The sequence below is a fragment of the Castor canadensis genome, chromosome 2, assembly GCF_047511655.1.
Source record: "Castor canadensis chromosome 2, mCasCan1.hap1v2, whole genome shotgun sequence".
Taxonomy (NCBI): domain Eukaryota; kingdom Metazoa; phylum Chordata; class Mammalia; order Rodentia; family Castoridae; genus Castor; species Castor canadensis.
Genome location: NC_133387.1, coordinates 171,279,533 through 171,307,200, shown reverse-complemented (window position 1 = coordinate 171,307,200; position 27,668 = coordinate 171,279,533). Strand labels below are relative to the sequence as shown.

At 37.9% G+C, this 27,668-nt stretch overlaps 1 long non-coding RNA gene and 1 pseudogene across 14 annotated transcripts in view; both read left to right on the top strand.

Annotated features, from left to right (window-relative positions):
* LOC109702219 (uncharacterized) overlaps window positions 1-25,914 on the top strand; it is a 58,911-nt gene extending 32,997 nt beyond the window's left edge. For 3 of the 14 annotated variants that reach the window (XR_012445556.1, XR_012445560.1, XR_012445558.1), the window contains 5 exons: window positions 717-873; window positions 3,415-3,529; window positions 4,562-4,725; window positions 5,105-5,327; window positions 5,906-8,044. This is a non-coding gene — a long non-coding RNA (uncharacterized lncRNA). The other 11 variants (XR_012445559.1, XR_012445562.1, XR_012445563.1 and 8 more) reach the window with 7 other exon arrangements.
* The window catches only part of LOC109700083 (olfactory receptor 8G50-like), a 290,591-nt pseudogene that overhangs the window by 256,405 nt on the left and 6,518 nt on the right, over window positions 1-27,668 (top strand).

Below are 27,668 nucleotides of genomic sequence, written 5' to 3'. Positions count from 1 at the left end.
TACCTACATCAGTGTTGTAGGTATAGAAATACAATTATATCACATAACAATGGGGTTATGTTGAGAAATGCATCTTTAAGTGATTTCATTATTGCACAAGCATGGTAGAGTACACTTGCATGAGCTAAGACAGCATGATGTCACCAGGAGGCATGATCATATGGGACATTGCGGTGTATGAGGTCTGCTGTTTACCAAAAAGTTGCTGTACTGTATGTGACTACTATGTCTCATAACGTCACTTTGTGTGTTGATTTTGCTTTGATATATTCTCTTTCTAGAGGGGTTTCTTATTTTATTTGTTTATTCATTCATTCATTTAAGTGGGACTGGGATTTGAACACCTTTGGACTTGCAAAGCAAGGGCTCTACTACTTGAATCACACCTTCAGTCCATTTTGCTCTGGTTACTTTGGAGATGGGGTCTCCCAGGTGGGCCTCGAATCTTGATCCTCCCAATTTTAGCCTCTCAAGTAACTAGCATTACTGACATAAGCTATCATACCTGGCTAGAGTTTCCTCATTTAATCTGCTTAAGTCAGAGAATTATGCTAAATATTTGCAAGGTTGTTGCTGAAACCTTACTGGAAGATAGGAAGGAAGTGAAAAGGGCTTAACAGTCTAGGATCTCTAAAAACTCAGCTATTTTCTTTTTTAAAAACCTTTGTATTCAAATGTACATTAATCAACCTTGATTTTCTGCTGGAAATATGCAGTATATTCTGTTTGAAGTTCATATAAGAAGACACATACAGATGTGGTCGTGAAGTGACATAATAAAAACACAGAAAGTTACTCAAGAGTTATAAAGTGGCCTAGAAGAACAAGCTAACCCAGACTAAAGTCACAGAATAACCTCAGAAACAAATTCAGGTGTGTTTTTCTTGTGTTCCTGAGAGTTATTGTTTATGTGGTGTACCCTATGCATTTAGTTTGAATCAAAATATAATTTTAGAAAGAACAGAATTCATCTCCCAGAGAGAATTCAATGAGAAAATGCAGAGTATTGTTTCTCATTTTTTCTTTAAAAAAAATCCCTTCTCTGCTACTCTAGTATCACATAAAATAAGGTTACTGGAAACTATTTGGGGTAATGTATCTTGTTTTTATAATATTTAGAAATTATAAGACCCATTTAAATGTTTTGTTAGTAAAAGTCCCTTAGGTATATGATAGTGACTTTTTCTCAGAGTTCAAAGTATTATTTGTTAAAACATCTTTTCATTGAGAAAGGACAGGTATAGCATTTACCCCTTGTTAAAAAATAAATACACATTGAATAACTAATTTGCTTAGTACCATTGATTTAGGTTGTAGAAGTTTCTGCTACTGATTGTATAATGTGAAGAATGAGTTGATTTCCTGTTATTCTGAAATTAGCATGGGAGTTACAAGTTTCTTTGCTGTACAGCATAATAAAGCATTACGAGCCAAAGTGGATATTTCTTTAAATTGAAAACGTTGAGTAATCCTATGAAATATGGACTCACTTCCCAGCAGAACATTGTGCAGGATATTCAGCCTTTACATGGCAATCACTAGTGTGATCTATTGGGAAAAACATAGGTATTGGAGTCAAATTGATTTTGATTCAGGTACTTGGATAGTTACCAAGTGTCTGATCCTGGACACAAGTTTCTCAGCTTCTCAAGTCTGGTGTTTGTTCTCATGTTTAACATGGAAACAGTATCTGTCTGATAGACTTGCAACAAGTTGAGATAATTGCATAATTTACCTGGAATACAGGTCATCCAGCAAACCTTAGATTTATATAAACATTTTTATACAAATTCCTAAAATCAGCTTCTACTTTAATCTGCTTGTTGACTTGAATAATTTGCATTCTTAAGTTTTGTGTATTTTGCAATGGGGGGGAGAAGGAAGTAAGAATCATAAGGAATACCTAAAGCGTGTTACCTTCATAAACATTCTTGTTACTACATGCATATGTGGCTATCTGTGAATTGTAATGGTCTCACAGAAATATTCTTACTGTCTTAATGTATTTAATGAAGATTTGTTTTGTTGGCAAAATTACTTCTCTTAATGTAAAAGTAAAACATGTAAAAGCTTGTATATATTCAAATTTATACTTTCATTAGATCACAAATTATCTAGTAATGAACTACATAAACCTAGAAATCAAAGAGGGAAATTGTTTTTCATCTAGTGGTTGTTTTCCCTGTTTACAGCTTTTGTTTTGTGGGACTTGGAGAAGAGTCTAGATGTTTTTAACATGTTAGCAAGGCAATAAGCAGAAGTCGAGGTAAAACAACAAATTGGACTGTGAGCACATGATAAAAGCGAGTGCACACAAGGGAGGGGTGAGGATAGGTAAGACACCTAAAAAACTAGCTAGCATTTGTTGCCCTTAATGCAGAGAAACTAAAGCAGATACCTTAAAGCAACTGAGGCCAATAGGAAAAGGGGAACAGGTACTAGAGAAAAGGTTAGATCAAAAAGAATTAACCTAGAAGGTAACACCCATGCCCAGGAAATCAATGTGAGTCAATGCCCTGTATAGCTATCCTTATCTCAACCAGCAAAAACCCTTGTTCCTTCCTATTATTGCTTATACTCTTTCTACAACAAAATTAGAAATAAGGGCAAAATAGTTTCTGCTGGGTATTGAGGGGGGGGAGAGGGAGGGGGCGGAGTGGGTGGTAAGAGAGGGGGTGGGGGCAGGGGGGAGAAATGAACCAAGCCTTGTATGCACATATGAATAATAAAAGAAAAATGAAAAAAAAATAAATTTTATTAGCTGATTTCAAGCTTTAAACATGTTAACACCACTCCTTTAAATCTAGAATCAAGAAAACTCACTATATGGGAAGTTGCTGAGATTTATCCAAATGAGAATAGAGACTGAATTTTTGTTGCTTAATTTACTCTCTGGAGAAAATTAACTGGTATATAGGAAAAAAGTCACTAACATGAAGGGGACAAGCTTTAAATTTTTATAACCAAATATTTGAAAAACCACAAAAGAAAAGTAAAAAAGTTATTCACCATTATAGCAACTTAGAATGCTAAACTTACTAGTTTCTCTCCCATGCTGATTTATCTACTTACGCTTTTTATCCCCATTACCTTTGCTTTGTTTTATTTCCCTTTCCCTTTCTTCTCTCTTCCCTTTCCCATCTTCTTTCCCCTTTCCTATTACCTTCCCTCTCTTTCTTCCATTCCCAAGTTGAAATCAGTTTGTTTATAATGGTTCATAATGCTTATTTATTAGCACAGTTTCATGTCATTTCTATATCTTTTAAATAATTAACAACATAAATTTCAAATTAAACTCATTATTAACTATGAAAAGATAGAAAACATAGATGAAAGAGGAAAATATCAACACTCATCTCGTACTAAGTGTCACTACTGTTCTCACCTTTCTGCATTCCTTTTTTGTCGTTATAGATCTCAAACACACACCCAGCCTGTTAGGGGAGACACACCTATAAACCCAAAATTCCAAAGCAGCATGCTGCATTCAGAGTACGTCTGGAGGATGAGAAGGGCCTGGTGAACTGCAGTGAGTTAGGTTAAGGTTCCTGAAGGGGGTGATGTGTGGGCTGAATTGTGAAAATAAACAGGAGTTCCCACCGGAGAAAAAACAGAGAAAGAGCATTGGAGATTGCAGGCACTGCTACATTCAAAGACAATAAACAGGAAACTGCAAGTTGCAGGTTTTGCCATTGGGGCTGTTTTTAGCCTCTATGCATAATTTCCAGGTCCTTGTGGGGTTTCAGCTTTCTCATCTCAGAAAATGAAGGTTAGGCAGTGGAAAGAGGCAGCTTAGGTTTTCCTCAAGTGTATTCTGGCTGCATACATTTATTTTACAGAGAAAGACTAGGGTAGCTTTGGAAATGTCAAGTGTTGTTTTTAGAGGCTGCACCAGAAGTCCCATCTTTTGTGACAATAAAATGTTAAGAAGGGCCTGCAGTCATTCACAAAATTTTGCACACACTATTTCACCTACTTCACCAATACTTAGGGCACCCAATAAGCCAGGCCCTATGCCATCAGGAGGTCACAGTCCAAAGAGGAAAACAAATGCTAAATATGGTATAGTCTGGACTCAACCTGCTTGGCCTTAAAAGATTTTTACTTTTATGATGTGCAAAAGCAAAAACATACATACGGCCTTTCTGAAGTTTTTTTACTTTCAGTACAGTGTTGGATAAATTACACAAGATACTCAACGTTTTATTATCAAATAAGCTTTGATGATTTTGCTCAACTGTAGGCTGATGGAAGTGTTCTGAACACATTTAAGGTAGGCTAGGCTAGTGCATTTTTGACTTAACAAAATGCTAAGTCTAGGAACATCTGTACTTGAAAATAGGTACTCCCTTATCTGCACAGGGCAAATGCAAGGGGACAGAAAAGTAGAAGCCTCTAGGTCCTATGTACGGGACACTTGCAGAGTAGGGGACAGGGTTTATCTCCTAGCCAAATGGAACTTCCTGTTTCCCCATCCTGCTTCCCTATCCTGCCTCCCCATCCTGTTTAATCTTCTCCAAGAGGCCACAGACATTTTCAGCTGCCAATTCTTCTTTGGCAGGATGACAGAGCACACTCTCTTCACCTGAAGCTTGTACTTGGAAGGTACAAGGAAGACAGATACCAGGGCTTGCCAGAAGGTGCCTGCTCCACTGACAGCTGCACTCAGACCTGAGCACCCAGTGCTGAAGCTCCTGGCATGGTAGTAAGGGGTGGCTGGAGGAGGTGAGTGTTCCACTGTCTCCAGGGGTTGGGCTTCTGGGAGCTGGGCAGGACTCCTACCATGGTGTAAGAGAGAAGCGCCACTGTCCCAGCTGTAGTGCTGAAGCTGGCACTCCAGCCACACCAGGAGGTCACTGGTTCTAACTGTAACCAGAGGCAGTGAGACTGAAGAGGAGGAGGAGGAGATCTGATTTCTATATATTGGTGTATTTAGAATCGATGAGTACACTGCAGGGTGGTCTAAGGGCATGCAGGACTCTGTGACCAGCCTGGGGTCCTAGACACTTGGGTACCATCAGAGGGTCTGCAGGAGGGATCCATCCTGTCCCGCAGGGGTCAGCAGTTCCAGGCACCCAAACTCCGTGGTTTCTCTTTTCTGCAGGAGCTCTTCCTGCACCTCCCAGACAAGCCCCTGTAAATGTGGCTGCTGGGGAAGCTATGCTCCAGAGTCTATCAGCTCCGATGTGTCCCTGGCTAGCATCCCTGAATTCTGCATCCTGCAAGGCTGCCCTGGCCCTTTCCATCCGACTCTTCGCCCCTGGCCATCGTCCTGCACTGGTTTTGTGTAGCTGAACTGGACCTGTGGCCCTGTGCAGCCCACTTGGGTATGGACCATATGGACAGGGACCTGTGCTATAGGCCACATTCTCCCTCCCGCATTTGCCCAGCAAGTGCACTGCCTACGGCTTCTGCATGCTGCTGGGGAACCCACACATGCTCCTCAAGTTGTTGCTCTTCTCAGAGCTGGCACCACAGCATTGCTGTGTCCACAAGGGCCAGACCTAGGGCAGTGGTGGCACTCCCTTCGCGTCCCCCCAGCCCCTGGTGTGGTCCCTGGACACCACCGCCCTTGCACCCCATGGTCAGGTCGCATCAGTAAGGCTACTTTGGACTAAGACTTCTGTTTCTGAAGGCCTCAGCAAGGAACAGGTGCTCCTTCCTGTACTTGTGCATCAAGGCTGAGCTCAAGGGCCTGCCTAGGCCTGGAGAAGGAGCCACTTGCTGGGCTCCCTCCTGCTCCTCTGTGTGCAGAGGACCCTCCTGCTGGGGACATGACTCTGCCTGTCTCTTAAACTCAGAACTCTTGACAGTGCCTGACTCTGGGACACTAAAAGCTGCTTTATACAAAATAAATTTTTTTGGTTGTTCATGATCTTACTTTATTGATATTTTACTTTTTCAGCCTACACCTCTGAACCTTTGGTACAGAAGGAAAAAGAAATGACACCATCTCCATTCACAGCACCTGATCTCTCTTTCCAGAGCAATTTTATGTGCAACAGTGGAAAGTGTTGGCTTGGAACTAAAACAGAAAGAAAGAAGTTTCCCTCATCCACTTTGCTTCATGTGAATGCTAATCTTAAGGCTTCAAAACTATTCACCAATATCATCCCCAACGCTAGGATCCATGGACACAGCTTTACAGCTTTGAGTTGGTATCTACATTCATGCACACACACATCAGAGTGGAGACCCTCCTCTATTATAAGGACAACTTAGTGGGAGGAGAATTCCTCTCCCACTGAGAAGAATTCTTTTGGAAGTGAATTCTTCAAAAATTGATGGAGAGGAAAACAAAGGGGGTGGAGTATCTTCCCATGGATGGTAGTATGGGGAATGTCTCTTCCTTTTCCAAAAAGGGCCTTGAGTGGGGTTATCCCAGTGATGGCAGGAGGCACAAAATAGGAAGACTGTGGTCCAGGCCAGCTTTGGCAAAAAGCAAGATCCTATCTCCATAATATAACAGAGCAAAGGCTGGAGCATGTTTCAAATAATACCCTGCCTACCAGCATGAAGCCCTGAATTCAAATGCCAGTACCACAAAAAAAAAAATACTGCATAACATCATTTGGGAAAAAGATAACTTTCTCAAACCCATGTAATAACACATATAGCACGTGAGAATTAAGGTGACCTGACTTTTCCAAATGAGTGACCTACATGCTGTTCTTTCAACAACTAGTCATTTGAGTCCTTTCTCTGTGACAGTACTACACCCAAAGTATGCAGCTATGAACAAGATAGATAGCAAAAAATTAGTCAAGTTTTATTATTATAGATTACATTAACTATTGTACAATCACTATAGTAAGGAGGTTCCAAAGACCAACTGGACTGGGAAGTGGCAGGTGCTCTCAGAATGGTCAGGGAAAGATTTTCCAAGGCTTGAAAAGGCAATCACCCACAAGAAGAATTGATCAATGTGTCTAAATAACCCCTGATTGCATCCACACACCAGGTAGGAGGTTGTATTTAAAAATGCAAACCAGAATTCTCAATACTCTTTTATCCAGTTATGGGACTCTGTCAGCACCTCTATTTTCCTGACAATTCTATTCCAAAGAGAATGCTTTTTCTTCCAAACCATATTTAGAATCTCAGATTCAAAAGTGACTTTCTTTCTGTTGTATTCATATGGATTATTAATTCACATGGAAAAGTTAAAATTAGAAAATCATTTTCTGACTAACGACAAGTATGCTTCCGACCCAAAAGCTCACTGTCCATTCTAGGGGAAAAAATGATTTTTTGAGGGATCTGAAGGGAGAACTCCAACCAAAAGTTTCTTTTTCTTCTCTTCACCCTTGAAAACAGGAGTAAGTTCTGGGAGCTAATTGTCCCTATCAGCAAGCTCTTGGTGACATCGACAGGTTGCTCAGCTCCTGTTCCTTCTACTGCTAGTGATGGCAGAACCTAGATAACTTACCTCTTCCTAGAGCAGCTTATCAGACCAGATATTTCCCTTTTATTTCAGAGCCACCTCCAAATGATAGGATGTCATCACATTCTTTATGATCTTTGTAAAGTTCAAAGCCTTCAAAAATGTTCTATTAGGAAGACAATCCTGTATATCTCCAAACACATCATGCTATTCTTGCCATTTTATAAGGGCTCTGTATTCTGTTAACTCAGTTAAGCATTTAAACCTGGGTACAAACATCTGTCTCATCTAGCAGGTATAAAACAGTGCTTGCTTTGTAATGTTTGCCTTCAAATATGTGACAAGAACACCTCTCTGCCATGCTACTTTTATCTCACCCTAGAACACCAAAACTCATAATGGTGGAGGAGATTTTTCTGTGTATTAATTAGCTCTCATCTTCATACCCAAATTTATTAACCTAAAAATTATCCATATGTATCCATCTATGGATATATAGGTTATGAGATGCATATATGTGTGTATGCTAATATGTAACATATGTAAATGTATTTGTATCTGTGTTATTTGCCTCATTATACAAGGTTTATGTGTATGTAATATTTAGGCATTAAATAAACCATATCCTATAAGGTTTTTTTTTCATATTGATGGGTGCTAAATAGAAAAAATGTATGAAATTTTTGTAAGAATTAAAAGTATTCCCTTATGCATTAACTGTTAAAAAGTGTTTAGATGGGTAGAAATGTTTGAACTGTTGTTAATGATTCTCAGAACTGGCAGAAGACATGCTACTATAGTATTAGCACAGATTTCAAATAGCTTCCAAAATAGAGAAGGAGCTTTAACCCCAAACAAGAGATGTTTAACACCTTGAAGAAGGAGAGCTTTTAAACAGGAGAAAAAAACAAATATATAGGACTTGTGACATATCATTATGGAGTAATACATGTAATCCAATGTTTTAATAATTGAAAAGAACACATTGGTATTCTATCACCAGGCACTGAGATAAACTCAGTTATTCTCATACTGAGTTTGTCTTTCATTTCCCTGATATAAACATATCACTTTCCAAAATAAAGCAGTTTCCCACTTAAAGTAAGCATTCTGATGAACCATCAAGAAGTTGCGGGGGAGGACTTTAGGTAGAATCATCTTGTACCTTCCAAAATTGCTATGGCTAGATTTGTGCATCACACTCACACACGTGTGCACGTGATTACATACCCACACATACCCCACGATGTCTTCATCTAGATTATGATTCGTGGGGATGTAGTTCATCACAGATACAGGTTTCTTTTATTTTTATTGTTTTATTGTATAAAATAATGGGTTTCATTATGACACTTCCACATCAGTATACAATGTACATTGGTCATTTTTACTCCCCATCAGCCTCCCTTGTCACTGCACTCCCTGCCTTGCCAACCCAAATAGTCCTGTAGGTTCATATCTTTTTGTTTGTGTTTATGGATCTAGATTCTGTATATGGGAGGTATGTCATATTTTTATTTCTGAGTCTACATTATTTGACTTAGCATGATGCTTTGCAGTTCCTACAAATTAATATTTCATTCTTCATGACTAAATAATACTCCATATATATCACATTTTTGAAATTTTTTATTCATTTATTCACATGCGCATACATTGTTTAGGCCATTTTTCCCTCCTGCCCCCGCCCCCTCCCTCTTCTCCCCACACCCCCCCTCATTTCCAGGCAAACCTGTTCTGCCCTTATCTCTAATTTTGTTAAAGAGAAGACATAAGCATAATAAGAAAGACAAAGCATTTTTGCTAGTTGAGATTAGCTATGCAGAGATATTCCTAGCATTGCTTCCATGCACAAATGTGTTACATCCCAAGTTGATTCATCTTTAACTGATCTTTTCACTAGTTTCTGATCCCCTGTTCACATTGACCTCTGTCACCTTAAGGTTTCTGTATTAGATCATTTGAAGTGGGGACATCAAACACTTTCATGTTTTGGGTTTACTACCTATCCCCATACCTCCTGTATATGCTCTCCCCTTGTCATGTGACCCAAGACCAACAACATTGCTGTATTTGCCCCAGATCTAAAGTCCACATATGAGGGAGAACAAATGATTTTTGGTCTTCTGAGCCTGGCTAACCATGCTTAGAATGATGTTTTCCAGTTCTATCCATTTACTTGAAATAATAACATTTCATTATTCTTCATGGTGGAGTAAAACTCCATTGTGTATAAGTACCATATTTCCTTAATCCATTCATGTGTAGTGGGGCATGTTAGCTGTTTCCATAATTTGGCTATTGTGAATAGTGCTGCAATGAACATGGGTGTGCAGGTGCCTCTGCAGTAACCTGTGTTGCGTTCTTTTGGGTATATTCCCAGGAGTGGGATTGCTGGATCATATGGCAGATCTATGTTTAGATTTTTAAGAAGCCTCCAAATTTTTTTCCAGAATGGTTGCACCAGCTTGTATTCCCACAAGCAGTGGACTAGGGTTCCTTTTTCCCCACATCCTCACCAACACATGTTGTTGGTGGTGTTTTTGATGATGGCTGCTCTAACAGGGGTGAGGTGGAATCTTAGTTTAGTTTTGATTTGCATTTCCTTTCTGGCTAGAGATGGAAAACGTTTTCTCATGTGTTTTTTGGCTATTTGAATTTCTTCTTTTGAGGAAGTTCTGTTTAGTTCAGTTGCCCATTTCTTTATTGGTTCATTGATTTTGGGAGAGTTTAAGTTTTTAAGTTCCGTATATATTCTGGTTATCAATCCTTTGTCTGATATATAGCTGGCAAATATTTTCTCCAACTCTGTGCGTGTTCTCTTCAGTTTAGAGGCCATTTCTTTTGTTGGGCAGAAGCTTTTTAATTTTATGTAATCCCATTTATCAGTCCATCCTTTCTCTTATTTGCTGAGCTTCTGGGGTTCTACTGAGGAAGTCCTTGCCTATACCTATTGCTTCCAGAGTGTTCCCTGCTCTTTCCTGTACTAACTTCAGAGTTTCGAGTCTGATATTAAGGTCTTTAATCCATTTTGAGTTGATACTAGTACAGGGTGATAAAGTTTCATTTTTTTGCAGGCAGATAACCACTTTTCTCAGCAACATTTGTTGAAGGAACTGTCTTTTCTCAATCATATGTCTTTGGCACCCTTGTCAAAAAAAAAGGTGGGCATAGCTGTGTGGATTCATATTTGGGTTCTCTATTCTGTTCCACTGGTCTTCATATCTATTTTTGTGCCAGTACCATTCTGTTTTTATTGCTATTGCTTTGTAATATAGTTTGAAGTTGAGTATTGTGATATCTCCAGCATTGCTCTTTTTGCTGAGTATTGCCTTGGCTATTCGTGGCCTCTTGTGTTCAAAATGAACTTTAGGGTATATTTTCAATCTCTGTGATGAATGTCATTGGGATTTTGATGGGAATTGCATTAAACATGTAGATTGCTTTTGGTAGTATAGCCATTTTTACTATGTTGATTCTACCAATCCATGAGCACAGGAGATCTCTCCACCTTCTGTAGTCTTCCTCGATCTCTTTTCTTCAGGGGTTTCTCCTTACAGAGTTCATTCACATCCTTTGTTAAGTTTACTCCTAGGTACTTGATTTTTTTGAGGCAATTATAAATGGAATTGTTTCCATATATTCTATCTCAGTTTGTTCATTGTTGGTGTATAGAAAAGCTAATGATTTTTGTAAGTTGATTTTGTATCCTGCCACCTTGCTGTAGCTGTTTATGGTGTCTAGGAGTTCTGGGGTAGAGTTTTTTAGGTCTTTAAGATACAGGGTCATATAGTCTACAAATAGGGATATTTTGACCATTTCTTTACCTATTTGTATTCCTTTTATTTCTTCTTGTTGCTTAATTGCTCTGGCTAGGAATTCCAGTACTATGTTGAATAGGAGTGGGGATGGTGGTCACCCTTGTCTCATTCCTGATTTTAAGGGAAATGATTTCAGTTTTTCACCATTAAGTATGATGTTGGCTATAGGTTTGTCATATATAGCCTTTACAATATTGAGGTACTTTCCTTCTATTCCTAGTTTTCTTAGAGCTTTTATCATGAAGCGGTGTTGGATCCTGTTGAAGGATTTTTCTGCATCTATTGAGATTATCAGGTGGTTATTGTCTTTGCTTCTATTAATGTGCTGTATTACATTTATAGATTTGCATATGTTGGACCACCCCTGCATGCCTGGAATGAAGATGAATTGGTCATAGTGAATGATCTTTCTGATATGTTGTTTGATTCAATTTACCATTATTTTATTGAGGATTTTTCATCGATGTTCATTAAGAAGATTGGCCTATAGTTCTCCTTTTTTGGAGGTGTCTTTGTCTGGTTTTGGGATGAGTATAATACTGGCTTCATAAAATTAGTTAGGCAGTGTTCATTCCCTCTCTATTTCATGGAACAGTTTGAAGAGGATTGGTATTACCTCTTCTTTAAAGGTCTGATAGAATTCAGCAGAGAATCCATCAGGTCCTGGACTTTTCTTTTTTGGGACACTCTTTATTGCTGCTTCAATTTCATTTTGTGTTATAGATCTATTCAGGTGATTAATATCCTCTTGGTTCAATTTTGGATGGTCATAAGTGTCTAGAAATCTGTCCATTTCTTGAAGATTTTCATATGTATTAGAATATAGGTTATCAAAGTAGTCTCTGATGATTTCCTGGATTTCTGTGGTGTTTGTTGTTCTCTCCCCTTTTGCATTTCTGATTTTACTGATTTGGGTTTTTTCTTTCCTCATTTTAGTCAGGTTTGTCAGAGGTCTGTCAATCATGTTTATTTTTTCAAGGAACCAACTTTTTGTTTCATTGATTCTTTTTATGTTTTTTGTTGTTGTTCTTTGTTTCTATTTCATTAATTTCAGTCCTTATTTTTATTATTTCTCTCCTTCTGCTTGTTTTGGGATTTCCTTATTCTTCTTTTTCTAGGAGTTTGAGATGTAGCATTAGGTCACTGATTTGAGATCTTTCTGTCCTTTTAATGTATGCACTCATGGCTATAAACTTTCCTCTTTGGACTGCCTTTGCTGTGTTCCAGTAGGTCATGTTTCATTTTCATTAACTTCCAGGAACCATTTAATTTCCTCTTTTATTTCATTGATGACCCATTGATCATTGAGCAATGTCTTGTTCAACTTCCAATGTTTGCATGTTTTTTACTGTTGATTTGTTGTTTAGTTCTAGTTTTAATGCATTGTGATCAGAATGAATACATGGAATTTTTTCTCTTTTCTTATATTTGCTGAGGCTTGCTCTATGCCCTAAGTTATGATGAATTTTGGATAAAGTTCCATGGGCTGCTGAGAAGAAATGTATATTGTGCAGAAGTTGAATGAAATATTCTGCAGACATCAGCTAGGTCCATTTGATCTATGGTGTGATTTAGTTCTAGAATTTCTTTATTGAATTTTTGTTTGGATGACCTATCTATTGATGATAGGGGAGTATTAAAGTCTCCCACTACCACTGTGTTGGAGTCCATATATGTTTTTAGATCCTTCAGAGTATGTTTGATGAAATTGGGTGCATATAGGTTGATCATTGTTATTTCTTTTGGTGTATTTCCCCTTATATTAGTATGGAGTGCCCTTCTTTATTTCATTTGATCAATGTAAGTTTGAAATCTACTTTGTCTGAGATAAATATTGCTACTCCTGCCTGTTTTGGGGGACCATTGGCTTGATAAATCTTCTTCCAGCCTTTCACCCTAAGCCAGTGCTTGTTTTTGTTGATGAGATGGATCTCCTTTAAGCAACAGATTGTTGGATCTTCCTTTTTCATCCAGTTTGCCAAATGGTATCTTTTGATGAGGGAATTAAGTCCATTAACATTCAGTGTTAGTATTGAAAAGCATGTGGTGACTCCTTTCATTTATTTGGTTTTGTTGTTTAAGGGTTTGATTGTGTGCAGCTGAATCAGTGTTACTCTCTACTTTCTTTTCTTTTGTGTGTGCAGAATTCCTTGAACGATCTTTTGTAGGGGTGGCTTGGTGGTCATATATTGTTTTAGTTTTGCTTATCATGGAAGACTTTTATTGCTCCATCTATCTTGAATGATAGTTTTGCTGAGTGTCCTAGGGTTGAAGTTATTTTCATTCAGTGTCCGGAAGACCTCACTCCATGCTCTTCTTGCTTTTAATGTTTCTGTTGAGAAATCTGCTGTGATTTTGATGGGTTTCCCTTTGTATGTTATTTGTTTTTTCTCTCTTACAATATTCTTTCTCTAGTCTGTGTGCTTGTTGTTTTGATGATGATATGTCATGGGGTAGGGTAGTTCTATTTTGGTCAAGTCTGTTTGGTGTCCTGGAGGCTGTTCCTGAGTGAGCAGTTTTTTCTAGATTTGGGAAATTTTCTGTTATTATTTTGTTGAATATATTATGAATCCCTTTTGTTTGCACCTCTTCTCCTTCTTCAGTGCCCGTGATTCTCAAGTTTGGTCTTTTGATGGAGTTGGTGAGTTCTTTCATATTCCTTTCACAGGTCTTGAGTTGTTTGACTAATAGCTCTTCAGTTTTTCCTTTAATTTCCATTTAATCTTCAAGTTATGAGATTCTGTCTTCTTCTTGTTCTAGTCTGCTGGAATGGCCTTCCATTGTGTTTTGTATTTTTGTTTCATTCCTTTTTCTTAGGTTTTCCATATCATGGGTCACTTCCTCTTTAATATTGTCAATTTTCATCCTTAATTCATTTATCTCTCTATTTATGGTATTCTCTGTTTCACTTTGTATGAGTTCATTTATTTGTTTTTGTGTTTTCTCATATTCTTTAATTTTGTCCTCTTGGAATTTCTTGAGTGCCTCCTGTGCATTTTGGTTGACCATGTCTAATAACATTTCCATGAAATTCTCAGTGATTACTTGCAGGATTTCTTCTTTCAGAGTGTTCTTGTGGGCTTCATTGGGTTCATTGGCATAGTTTATCTTTTTTTTGTTGGAGTCTTGAACTGGGTATCCATTTTCTTCATTTCCCTCTGAATCCTGTATTAATTTATTTTAGGGGGTAGAATGTTTTCCATCCCTTTTTTGTCTTCCCATTGCTCCACTTGGTGCTGTTTCTATCCCTGGTCTGTGTGCAATTTAGTATTAGCTAACTTGCAATAGTAAAATTAATTTAATAAAGAAAGAAAAAAAATAGAGAACCAAAGAAATCAACAGGGGGTGGTGGTGGACAGACAAACAGGGAACAAGACAAACAAATACATAAAAAAAAATTCCAGGTTCAGGAACAATAGAATTTCAGTCTTAGTATTTCTCATGTTACTCTTTCAGCACCCAGTCCTGGTGTTGGTATTTAAGCAGAATCTCTGTCTTAGTCTCACCAGATGGTCAGGGAGACTTGCCAGTTTTTTCCTGTCTTTTAGCAGCAACTGCTTAGTCAGCTTTTCCCTCAGTGAGGTATGGCTTGTACTCAGGTTCCAGAGATCAGCTCTGTGGCCCACTAGCCATCCTGCTTTGGACTTGGGTTTTTGCTGTGTTGGTTTACTGGGGGCTTGTTTCTTTGCCTCATGCCCTTTTCTCTGGGGCAAGGTCAGAGATCCGTGAGCCAGCTCTCTGCTGTCAGCATGTTATGCTGGTTTGCTGACTGTTTTTCAACTTTGCAACATCTGTTGCTCACTGGCTCAGGAGATGAGTTTTGTGGACTGATACCTGCCCTATTTCAGGCAGCAGCTTATCACCCACCCACTGTCAGCCCTTCTGCCTTTCCAGTCTTTGTTTACTGAAACTTTGTGGAGATCAGCTCTTTGCCCCTCCCCCCCTTCTCCAGTGCGCTCAAAGCACCCCACCCCCTCTGCTGTGTGTCCTTTTCAGTTCCTTGTTTGTTTTTTTGTGGGACAGGGGTCAGTCTGCCCAGGGGGCTATGCTGGTTTATACCAGGGGTGGCTGTGGGCATACCATGTGCCACTTATTTTGCTCACCTGTTTGTCTGCGTCTCCCAAGCAGGTTAGGAGCCAGTGTCTGGCAGTGCGGGAGCCCTCCTGTTTTCTCAGTGTAACTTGGTCTGGAGAAGCCTTGTATGGGCTGGGGGTTCAGGGTGTTGGAGTTTTGATTGTTCTTGGTGGTTTTTTTCTGCCAAGTGTGGTTCCAGCATCTCAGCAAAATTTTTGATTTATGGAGCTCACGCTGTCCACTTCTGCCCTCTAGTTGCCATCTTGGATCCCTCTATATCACATTTTATCTATCCACTCATCTCTTGATGGGCACCTAACCATATTCCATATCTAGGCCTTTGCAAATTGTACCTAAATAAATAAGAGCATTCTGGTATTTCTTCTGTATGGAGACTTAACATTCTTTTGTGTGTGTGCCCAGGAGACAGAAGGATCATACGCCTGTTCTATTTCTAGGTTGTTTAGGGATCTCCATACTGATTGTCACAGTATCTGCGCTGATTTACATTCTCACTGTCCATGTTGGAGGGTTCCTTCACACCCTTCCCCTGTGCAGCTTCACCAGCATTTATTGTTGTTTTCCTTCTTGGTGATTACCCTTCTGACTGAAGTGAGATACAATATCAGTGTTGTTTTGGTTTGCATTTCTTCGGTGGCTACAAATTTTGAACATTTCTTCAGGGACTAATTGGTCAGTAGTTCTATTGAAAATCAATAGTTCAATTTTTTTGCCCATTTAAAATCTTGATACTCTTTGGCATTTAATTTTCTTGGTTCTTTATATATTCTGCATATTAATCCCTTATCAGATATATAGTTTGCAAAGATTTTCTCCCATTTTGTAGACTGTTTCTTTAATGTATCCTTCGATAAGCACTAATAACAATTGTTTCCTTTGGATTGTATTTTTTTAATATAAAGTAATCTCATTTTTCAATTCTTGCTCTTAATTCCTGAGCTACTATAGTCATTTTCAGGAAATAGTTATCAGTGCCTGTTTCTTGTGGGGTTTTCATGATTTTTTTCTTCTAACTGTTTCAAACTTTTAGGACTTATAAGGAATTCTTTGACACAATTTGAATTGATTTTTGTGCAGGATGAGAGATACTGGTCTAGTTTCACTTTTCTACATATGAATATATACTTTTCATGGCACATTTGTTAAAGATGTGCCATCTTTAACAAATATCTTTTCTACAATATATGTTTTTTGCCACCTTTGTCAAGAATGACATGGATGCAGCTGTGTGGGCTTATATCAGAGTCTTTATTCTATTCCATAAGTCTATGAGTTTGTGCCTGTACTATGCTATTTTTGTTACTATGGCTCTGGAATACAATTTAAGGTGAGCTGTTGTGATAATTCCAACGTTGTTCTTTTTGCTAAGATCTGCTTTGTCTATTCTGGGTCATTTGTGCTTCCGTACGAATTTTATATTGTTTTTCCTATTTCTGTGAAGAATGTTATTATGATTTTGATGAGAAGGGCATTGAACCTGCAAATAGGTTTTGGTAGCCATTTTTGCAAGATTAATTCTATGATCCATGAACATGGAAGGTCTTTCCATCTTCTAATGTTTCTTCAACTTCCTTCTTCAATGTTTTATAGTTTTTATTGTAGAGGTCTTTCACCTCCTTGGCTATGTTTATTCCTAGGTATGTTTTTTGAGGCATGGGGATTTTTTTAGTGTTGGATTGTTTTCTTGATATTTTTTCTCAGTATGTTAATTTTTGGCATATAAACAAGCTACTAATTTTTGTATGTTGATATTGTATCCTGAAACTTTCTCAAAAAAGTTCATCAAATCTAACAGTTTTTTGGTGCAGTTTTTATGGTCTTTTAAGTGTAATGTGATATCATCTGGCTTCATGGAATACTTGATTCTTAGTCAGAAATTGTAATGTGTTGAACTGGGTTGGTGCCCCAAGTTCTAACCCTTTTCTTGGAGATCTCTCCTTTTTATCCCTTCTCTTCTCTAACTTATAGGCAACTAAGGCTGCAGGAAAATTACACATCAAGTACAAACTCCAGAGTAAGAGTATTGAGGATAAGGTAACATTTTCTCTGCAACCCAAGCAAGATAATGGGTGAAACTCAGATTTTCTTTGATTCCTCTATCTCTTCCCTCCTCTCCCTGTTCCTGTCTTGCTTTATCTATGCCTTCATTTACTTTCCTTCCTTGCTCTGCCATCCTTGTTAGATTGATTCATTTTTTTTTACTCTGGCTGCAATTATTTTCCTGCAAGTACTTTTCCTTTCTAACCCACTCTAGGTTTAACTATTCCTTCTCTGACTTTTTTTTCTTCTGATATCCTTAGTGTTTAAGGTCCCCATTAACTGGAATCTATCTGATTGTTTTTTACTGAATTTCAGGAAAATTTTATTTTCCTATAGCCATGTCATTCAGTGTGTTGCTGCAAAGTCTTTTATCCAGACCAAGGGTACCACAGATAAAAGATAAAGAAGGTGTGCTCAATATCAGCACTGGATCTGGACTGCCAGAAACAAGGATATCAAGCAGTCAGTTCAAGAGCTCTTAGCTCTCAGGGAGATTCCAACACCAATTCTGTTGAATCTTATGTGCCTGGTATCAACTAGACAAGGAAGTAGTGAATTTTATCCCATTCACTCTTATAAAGATTAGGGCCTACTGATTTAACCACACCAGTTATTGAAAAGGTTGTAAAAGTTTCTTCAGTTGTTTTGTTTTCCTTGTCCATCCACATGTAGGATTTCTAACTAGTGTTAGACAGTTTCTCCTTAGAAAGTAGAATATGTCTCTTTGATAGGTTTAATATAAAGGGAGATGGAGGAAATGAGGAAATATTAAAATGTACAAAGTGCATATAATCATTGATAGTCAAACTGCTCAAATCTGAATCCAATTTAACTTCTTGACAATTTGACTGATAAATTCTGATAAAAGTACATGACTGATGAATTGAATGACCCAAAACTAGAAGTGGTAGAAGAGAGGATTTAAGGAAAAGGCAGAAATTTGAAAGAGCCACTAAGGACACTTAGAAAGTAGAATATCTAGAGAGAAAAAGACTCATTTGTTGAGGAGTGCTGAGGGTCCAGATTAATTTGGGTACCTTTACTTTTAGTGGGACCAAGTCACTAAAGAAAACCATGGCTTATGTGATGTAGTTTTTCAGTCACAGCAACTTTGGTGTAAGAATGATCAGATGAGGTGTTGCCTTAATTTCAATGTCTAGACTTTGCCAGATAAGTGTGATGGACACAAATTGTAGATAGGAAATTTAGTACTTTGGTGAGGGTACAAAACATTGGATCTGAGATTTAGGCTGAATACAGAATGAAGTAAAGATGAAAGGATAATCTTATACAAAAAAGAAAAAAGGAAATCAATGACTGAATTTTAGAGAATGAGGTCAAAGATAGGCTAAAACGGTAATCTCTGAGTCAGAAAAGTGGAAAACACTGACTATTGTTTAGAAAAGTAAGATGTTTTCAGTTTACTTTCTACAAGTGGAGCTCTTCTACATGACTTACTATGACTTTGGAGAGTTTGGCTGAAAGAATAGAGCCAAAGTCATTGGATCTCAGTAGTCAAGAAGCTTTGTGTGAGGTTGTTGGGCAGACTATCTAGATGAGCACTGAAATCTCAACAGTTGAAGCCAGAACAGGGAATGGAGTGTAAGTCTGTAGTCTGACTTTCAAATACTTCAGTGGATCACAGAAGTGACACAGAGATTAAGAACTGACCATAGTGAACATATAAGTAAGCTAACTCAGGTGAGGCTGAAAGAATAGTAATACCAGGCTGAGGAGGCTGCCAACCCCACTTTCCAAATCTGAGTACTTAGAGTGCAATACACTGATCATTAACAATTTGAGAGGAAAAACAGTTTTGGGGAGTGGATAAATTCATTTTAAGACTTAGTTGGAAAGAGTGACTGATTCAAGTAAAGATGCAGGATATGTTGTTTAATATGTGTCAGGAATTTCAAATCACCCTATAGAAAGTACAGACAGAGGGAGGCCCATGGGAGAATCATGGTATGATATAGCTGGTGACAGAAACTGGTATGGAGAAGAGAGTTGGAGACTTAAATTACCAGATATTCTCATTGCATGATGCAAAGAGCAGGGCTTCCTCAATGTCAATGTGTGTCCCATGGTTTTTCTTGTTATAAGGTGTGTTTACACTACCCAGATCCTAAGCCTGGACCTCCATCCACAATGAATCTGCCTCCTAAAGAGACCCTGACATTCCAGCAAAGTGGTTAAGATCATTACAGTTTGTTGAATCAAAATGACCTCTATAATCTATACATCTTTCCAAGGACTTTTTCCCAACAATATTTGTCTATTTTCCTACACATGTAGGAAGAGGCAAACTACTGACTGCCTAAAAAAAATATCCATGTCATCCAAAGAGGCTACCTGTGAGACAGGAAAGTCAGATACTTCCACCAATATATTCAGCTTGCAAAGTTACTATAAAGGTGAAATGGGTGTCAGTTTGCTTCTCTGATTTATTGGGACTGAAGTATGAATCTTCAATGCTCTGTTGTCCTGTAGCTTTATCTACCTAGTAGGTAAGTGATTTGAAAGATGTCAGTCTGAAGATTAAATTTGTCCAGTCCTTGTATTTACCAGGGTCGGCCCAGCTTCCTTAATCTACAATAAGACCCAGAAGTCTTCTACCTCACTGGAATCTGGGATGACACCCAGTTGAACAAAGCCCTTTTGCCATCTCTTCCTAGAAACATTGCCTACAGGCAGGTCTTTTCCCATATAGAACTCTGCTGCCATCCTATTTGCTCAAGTAGTCATCCTTTCACAAATTGATTTTCAAGATAGGTGTTGGTCTGTGTGATGACTTCTCTCTATCACTCTTGCTATAGACTTTCTCTGAATTAAGCATTTCAAGTGTGCTAAAAGAAAATAGCTCCATAATTTCTTATCCTTTGTCTCTTTTTCTTCTCCTCATTCTCCTCTTCCTCCCTGCTCCTCCTTCACCTTCGCATTCTCTTTCTTCTCATCATTCTCCTCCTTTGTCTTCTCTCTCTCTCCTTCCCTCCCTCCCTTCCTCCTTCCCTTCCTCACTTTCTCCTTCCCTTCCTCCCCCATTCCCTCTCTCCCTTTCTTCTTCCCTCCCTCTCTCCCTCCCTCTCAGCAGCTTATTTAACTCCAAAAGGTAAATGGATCCTGGGACTAAATAAAGATCTAGCCAAGGCTGTAGGTATGATATTGGAGAACATTCAGGCTGTGTGCCCTGCCAAGGTCAGATTAGAAGAAAATCAAAGGATTTTTTTGTTTTGTTTTTGAGGGAGTGGGTTTAATTATGAGAATTTGAGTGGATCAAGTTCTTCCTGGGAAATGAGAATATAGGGGAGTAATAGGCTAATTAATTTCTAATAGGCAGAATTTGGAAATGTTTGTGGTTGTTCATGCTGAAGAATAAGGAATGAATGTGCTAGCCAGTAGGATATTATAAGGTAAATGGTGATAATAATACAAAAATCCTCCTCTACTTTGATTTTATTCCTTGCTAGACAAGAGAAACAGGATTCCAAAAGACCACAGAATCATGAGCTACAATTATATTAAAAACCATCACAACAAATATAGGAATAATTAAAGTTAAGTTCTGCTTTGTGTTCTAAAGTCTCATATAGTAGAGAAGAGAATCATACTGACTTAAGCTCAGCTGATTGTGAAAAATCAGACTTTTTAGAAGGTTGCAAGAAATGTGAAATAGCATATTTAAAACACAATTAGTGGAGACATAAGACTATTGAAAAAAGCAATGTAGTCCAGGGCTATGAGCAAAGAATTTCAAAACTACATTTACCCACTAGAAGTGACCTATATTTTATAACTCACTGTGATCCTTGCTGAAGTACCAGGAGTACAGGAGTACGGTCATGGGGTTCTTAATGCTTTTACTTAAGCATACCTCTTAAGAAAGAAGTGAAGGAACTAGGTATTTTGATCTGAAAGGATACCATTGGTAAAGCACATGATAGCTGTGTCCAAATTAAGAAAATCTTGAGTACTAGAGATATAGCTCATGATAGAGCACTTGCCAAATAACCCTAATGCCCAGAATTTCATCCCTGCCACCAAAAACACAAGGAAAAGAAGGAAGGAAAGAAAAGGGAGGGAGGAAAGAATGAAAACAGGAAGGAAGGGAGGGAGCTAGGAAAAGGAAGGAAGGGATGGAGGGAGGGAGGGAAAGAAGAAAAGAAAGGAAGGAGGAGGAGGAAGAGGAGGGAAGAAAAGGAAAGAGAGGAAGGAAGGAAGGAAGGAAGGAAGGAAGGAAGGAAGGAAGGAAGGAAGGAAGGAAGGAAGGAAGGAAGGAAGGAAGGAAGGAAGGAAGGAAGGAAGGGAGGGAGGAAGGAAGGAAGGAAGGAAGGAAGGAAGGAAGGAAGGAAGGAAGGAAGGAAGGAAGGAAGGGAAAGAGTAAGGAAGGAAGGTAGGCCACTCCATGGAATTGCCCTTACTCTACTGACTTTAAAAACAGAAGCTTTGGGGAGCATGGGTGAAAACTCACAAATTCTTCAATCTAAGTTGGAGATTTTTCTTTTGAACAATATGATTACAGCCAGAATATGTGGCTTTTAGTCCCACCTCAGTGATTTGCTATAAGGCTGATTTGGGGGATTCATTTAACTTCTGTATGAATTGCTTTAAAAAATAACTGTGGCCATCGATACTTCTTCATGTGTTGGGGGGGGCAAGATAAGAATTTGAATTTTTTTTAAATGAAAATGTTTTATAAAATATAGACAATTACTCAAGAGTCTCTCCTACCACATCAGGGTAATTCTTCTTGGGTGTTTGTAGCACTGACCTGGTAATTACTCTGATATTAAAACTTAAGGCCTTTCTCCACTAAGATTCAGTGGATTGTTTCCCTGAGGTTCAGGGACTGGCATTATGCCTTGTAGGTAATAAATGGAGGTAAAGAGGCCAGCTAACCCCACCTGACTATAGTTTGGATGGTGGCAAGTGAGGAGGGAGTAAGCCATCTGCAACCTGTTGAAGGCCTTCATGCCCTTGCCTGTTGCTTCTCTCTGTTGTACAGCATGTGAACTCCTCAGGCTGAGCGACAGTCCTTGCTGTGCTGGGATACATGCCAGTGGTAAGGAATTGACATGACAGTGGGAGCTTCTGGAAAGGAAAGCCTTGGCCTGGATTCATGACCATGCAAGAAGGAACATAATCCCACAACCTTTTCCTTCCCTCTGAGGATCCAGCTGTCACCCCAAGTGCCCTGCCCCAGGCCTAGCAGAGGGAGAACAAGAGAAGAGTCCCCATTGTAATTCCCCACACCATCCTGGTTCCTATAACTTCTAATCTCCCAGCTAGTCCTTTCCTTGAAAAAGTAAAAGTGAAATTTGTAATTGAGTGTCTGGGAGATGTGTGTAAAAGAGAATGGGACATGGATGGGAAATTTGAATTGTAGGCACAGAGTAGCATTTTCTCTCCTCCATCTGCCTGTACTATGATGATTAAGAACAGGAGAAGATTTGGAGCACTTACTCCTTGGATTTAACATCTCACTGGTGCTCAGTGTTTCTAGGATAAGGGAAGATTAAAGGATAATTATGACAGGAAAAAAATAATTAAGTGGTTCAAATGGAAGATAAAGCAAGACTCATGAGAAATGATCAAGGACATGAAGGGGACACTGAGAGAAAAGCTGCTGTCTCATTTACTGTCCCTGAGTCATGACTATTGTTTGCTCTCTTCACAGTCTCCAACATACACCTATTTGTGGAAGCTGTTAGTATTTTCATGAAGTCATGTGTGGATCCTGCTATCTTTGCTTCAGAGAAGACCATCTAGAAGAAGAAGGGCCTGTCCTTGGCTACTGCCATGTCTTTCACCTCTTCGGCTTTGATGGACTTTTTATGTTTTATAGCTGTCAGATCCAATGCCTGCCATGAAAGTAATGGATGCCTACAGTATCTTCTCTTTCTGTTCCAGGTCCCGTTGAATGGAATCAACTTTTCTTCAGCATATCCACTTCAGTAAAGTGATAGTAGTCCCATAACCTGTCCCCTTTCTTGGACTGATTCAAGGCATTCGTATGCAACAATGTTCTGCAATATTTTCTTGTAACGACAAAAGCTAGTGAGTTGGACTCCTAATGGAGCATTGCAGCACTGATGTTATAGAATTCCTGAGTTAAAGAATAATCTGCCTTCACTTTATCTATGCACTATGATATTATATCTTTTCCTGAACCTGGAAAGATACAATATTGTAAGATAAGAAGATTTGAAGACATAAGATTTGAAGATTGACATTTCTAGAAGAAGGAGATGGAAGAAAGTTGAAAGCCAACAACAAAATCAATGAAGCATCAAGATCACAAAGAAATAGGCCCAAGTCATCCACTATGAGCATTGATATGTTGAGACCTTTATTGATTAATTCTGTTTGGGATTGCCAGCCTATAATACATGCCTTTTGCCACTGCCAAAGGCACTTTTTTGAGTTGTACTTGGAGACAGATGTCTCTCCAAACATATTGTAAAATGACTATAATGAAATCCATAGGCCTGGCCTGAGCCTATGAAGACTCTAGGTCAGGCTCTGATTGAGTGTAATAAAAGAAAACTTATGGTTAAGGGCAGTTTCCTATAACCCGAGTCTCTATTGGTAACTATATTATCAGGAATGGAACGCTCCATGACCACTTTAGACACAAACACACCTAACCCTACTGGAGATGACCAAATTTTGTGTTTTATACATTAAGGTCACTGCTGTACCAATATTAAAAATGACTAATTCTGGACTTACTATGTTGTATCTGACATTTCATGGATTGACTCATTTAGTCATCATTGGCTTTATTGTACCTTTTTTGATACTCTTCTCATATTTCTCTTATTCATTGTGTGTTCTGGTCCAGTATCCTCAATTATAGGCTGATTTACTAGTATATGAAGCAAGCAAAAGGCCCTGGTCAGAAAACCACATAGATATTTATATGATGATGGGCAAATATTTTAACCCCTTAGGATAATAGTATCACTACTTATAAAAATAAGGAATTAAACTAGAACTTTTATTACTTTATTTTGAATTTTCAAGAAGTCTAAGCATGACCTCAATACCTTTTTCTACATTAATAGGTAATGGATTCCTGACTGCCATATAGCTGTTACATAAAGTGACCTTAGGAGACTAATCTCAGAGTTTCTTCTCAGTTCGTTCATGGCTGAGAGTGACCTACATAACAAGGCTGTAGCATCACCTATATGTTCATTAGAAATGCCAAGTTTTAGGCAACAACAAGAACTACCTTGTTGAAATCAGCATTTTAACAAAGTCACCAGGTAGTTTACATGCACATGAAAGTTTGAAAAGTAAGCTCTGTGTTTTCATGAAACTGGCTTTTATCCAAGTTTGTCATCCAGATAGCACCTATCTATGAACTATCTGAAGAAATTGGTTCCTGCTAAGCATAAAACTGTAGAATTCAACTCTGCATGCAAAAACAGACATATTTTTGTATTTATTTTGTATTTTTTAGTTGTATTTTTCAAGCAGAGAATTTATTACTTCATTTATTGTTCACTTCTCCTTTTCCCAAATTAAATCTTTCAAATTGTGTTAGGGCTTGCAGAATTTAGTGCAGGGCCTTCCAAAGTCATAAAGAAAAAAGAAGTAAAGAAAGTGAAAAAAAATCAAATTTTTCATCTTTCTACTTTATAGAATGGACTACAGCTTTCAAGAAACGGTTTCATTTTCCATGTGATTTCCCATATGATAAAATGTTGTATGAAGTATATATTCCACAAATCAGAACAAGTACTGGGCTTTATGATCAAGTAGCCTTCTTATTATAGTCATTGAAACCCCTTTTCAAGGCTGGTGCTTCTCTTTCAGGAAAAATAAAATCGCCTCTGCTTTCATGTGCTGATGATTGTTCAGGTAAGGAGCCCAACACATTTTCATCTCTTGGTTTCTTTCACCTTACACTGTTTCTTGATTGCTGAAAACTGCCCACAAGAAGAATGGAAAATACATTGCCTCAAAGTTCTCACTCTTCAGATGGGCCTGAGGGCTCCAATACAGGGAGTCTATTCTGTATAAAGTTCATTCAGTCCATTCCTATCTTGCCCAATTCCAACACATTTTCAATAGGGATTGCTTAGCACCTGATGCTCCTCTTCCAACTCAGGCATTGCTTCCTTAAGAATAGTCCATCTCTTTTTGAAATATCTGATTGACCAGAAGGAAACCAAGAATAGCCCCACCCAATGAACTAACTCAATATATTATCATTCTCCTTTCAGTTCTATTAGTTTTTGCATCATATATTTATATTTAAGATTAAGCCTTATTGTACAATTGACTCTTCTATCATTAGGTAATTACGGCCTTCTTTTTTTAGAATATGATAGTTATGCAGGTATTTTGTTCATTGTGACATTTCAGTATAACCATATTTTGTGCTCCAGTTAGTTCATTCACCCCATTATCTTTGGTAGTTTTCTTTCTTCTCATCTTGGCTTTGTATGAAATTAACATTGCTATTCCAAATTTCTGTTGATTAGTGTTAGCATTACATATTTCTCTCCATCCTTAAAGCCTCTGTCTTTAAAGAAGTTCTAGTAGAAAACATGTTTCTGTCTTTTTTTATCCACTCTAAAAATCAATTTTTTAAAAACAGTTTATTTAGAACACATATTTAAAGTTGTTAGAGATATAATTGTGTTAATATGTACTATGTTTCATGACTATCTTCTATTTGTTGCATTTTTCTTTATTTTCCATGTTATTTTCCCCTTCCCTGGTTTTAGTTAAGCATTTTCTGTGATTTAATTTTATTTCCATTCTCATTGTATAAATTTTCTATGTGAAAGCATTCTTGTCCCTTTTGACACCAAATATTCATCACATAAGCCCTTCATGGATTGTTATTTGAGTTCTGACTCATTTACACATTCCTTACATGTTTTCTCTTTTCTGAACTGTTTTAGTGTGGATTTATAACCAACCAATGCAGGTATGGAGCAAGGCTCACAAATTTCTCTAACCCTTCAATGCAAATCTCACTTTAGTTCTTTAATACCAATTATTTTATTAAATGATTATAAGGTTTCTGTAAATAGAGAGTGTAAAATTTTTAAAAAGTGTATAAATCACACATATGAGAAAGAGTTCAACTTACTTTTTATACATGTTGCCTAATAGCTTCAGCAGCATTTGTTGAAACTGCAACATTTGCCATGTGAATTTTTGTGAAACCCTCATAGCAATTTAATTCTCAAAATCAGCTTTTTTCTGGATTGTCAAATTCATTCCATTGACTTGTATATCTAAACTTAAGACAATACCAAACTATCTCGACTATTGTTATATTGTAGCTAGGTTTCATATTGGAAAATGTGAGACTTCAATTTTGTTATTCTCTTTCAGTCTTGTTGTGAGTATTCTGTGTCCCTTACCTTCTTTAGGGATTTATGGTCAGCATCTCAATATGAGCAGTAACAAAGCTAGGGCTGAGATTTTGATAGCAGTTGAGGGAAATGTTTTCATTTTTATAATATTGAATAATTTGATTCATGAACATGAGCTGTCTTTCCATTTATATAGGTCTTCAATTCCTTTCAACACTATTTTGTAATTTTACACATAACACACTTCTTTTATGTCACTTATTCTGAAGTATGTCATTGTTTCATAAAACTGCAATGGTTTTTATGATAGTTTACTTTTGTTGCTAAACTAAGCTTGTGTCTCACCACCTTGTTGAACATTTTAATTAGTTCTAAGAGATCTTTGTTACAAATGGTCTGGAATTTCTATACATAAGATTATGTTATTTAAAATTAGAGATACTTTTATTGCTTGCTTTTGAATTTGAAAGTCTTTTATTTTAATTTTCTTATCTGGTTCCCCTAATTAGAATCTGAAGTATAATGTTAAATAAAAACACAAGAAATGTACATCTTATTTTGTTTTGTTTTGTTTTCTTTACATGTTTCTTTTCTCTTTATTCATATATTCACATGTACATACATTGTTTGGGTCATTTCTCCCCGCTGCCCCTAATCCCCTTTCTCTCCCCCGACCCCACCCCTCTCACTTCCAGGCAGAACCTGTTCTTCCTTTTCCTCCAATTTTGTTGAAGAGAAGACATAAGCAATAATAAGAAAGACATAGCGTTTTTGCTAGTTGAGATAAAGATAGCTATACAGAGAGATTCCTAGCATTGCTTCCATGAATAAGTATATTACAACCTGAATTGATTCATCTCTACCTGACCTCTTCAACGACTTCCCGGTCACCTTCCCATATTGACCTCTGTCACTTTAAGGTTACTGTATTAGCTCCTCTTTAGTGGGGACATCAAACACTTTCAAGTTTTGGGTTTCTTACCTATCCCC